The following is a 1,288-nucleotide window of genomic DNA, read 5'->3' on the forward strand; positions in this document are numbered from 1 at the left end:
TTTAAATGTGTCATTGGTTTGATCTTGGCGAGTTGTTTGAAGATCACATAAAGGACATCATCAATTTCTTAAGTAGAACCTCATATATTTTATTACATTTTCTTTCTTGTAGCTTACCTCGAGAGCTTTCCAAAACTATAAATAATAAGTAATAAATAATAAGTAATAAGTAATAAAATATTTTTTCATTAAGTACTTTCCGATAATATAATATAAAATTTGGAATTATAAGGAGCATTAGCTTAGTGGTGTCCGATCGATAGCCTAAAGCCTCTTGAACATTGTTCAGAATCATGATAAAATTTCTTAAGATCAAGGCCTCCATTGGAGATTGTATCTCTTATTATTATTTTTATGTAAAAATGAATTTTTAGTGCAAAAATGAAAATAGTATGATAATCCAACGAATGCAGATAATTTTTTTTCTTAATTATCAAATTGACAGTAAATATCTCATTTATATATAATAATTAAATTTAGGTATTTGATAAAACAAAACCAATGCATGTATTTTTACGTTCATGAAGATATCGATATTTCGATGAAATGAAAACGCGACGAGTGGTGAGCAAGATAATGGAAAGTTAATAATATTCTGTTAATAATATTATATTTTTGTTAATAATATTCTGTTTTCAGTCTACGCAAAATTGATCTATATTGGATTCTGTAACGCCTCATCAGCCGCTAATATAATAACGATCTATCGTATAATAATATCGCACGATGAGCACGTACGACCGCAATGAGCAGTGCGGCGGCAAGCAGTCTACGCGCGTTTCCTCGCGTACTCTCGCATTACTCTCTTTATTAAAATCATTAATAGAACAGAAGAGAGAGAGAGAGAGAGAGAGAGAGAGAGAGAGAGAGAGAGTGTGTAGGTTCGGTCTCATTGTCTACAGCTAAGGCGTGAATGTATGATTAGTAACCGTGCACACTGCACAACCGCGGTTACTGCGAGTATCTACGCACGCACGCACGCACGCACGCACGCACGCACGCACGCACGCACGCACGCACGCATTTTAACGTTTCTCTTAATTTTTTATCAACCATTCTTTCTTTTTAATCCCGTTATTGAATCGAATTGCAAGAAATTTCAATGTTTTGATAAAAAATTTCTGCGACTTGTTGAAAATAAAAGCAAAGCGACGAAAAGAAAACATTTTTTTTAAACATCATTCATTTTAATTAAATTACAGAATTCGAATTTCGAAGATTAATTATAATACACGCACGAAATATATTTTAAAATATAAATACAAATATATGTATATATATATATACA

The sequence above is a fragment of the Atta colombica genome, unplaced genomic scaffold (assembly GCF_001594045.1).
Source record: "Atta colombica isolate Treedump-2 unplaced genomic scaffold, Acol1.0 scaffold294, whole genome shotgun sequence".
Taxonomy (NCBI): domain Eukaryota; kingdom Metazoa; phylum Arthropoda; class Insecta; order Hymenoptera; family Formicidae; genus Atta; species Atta colombica.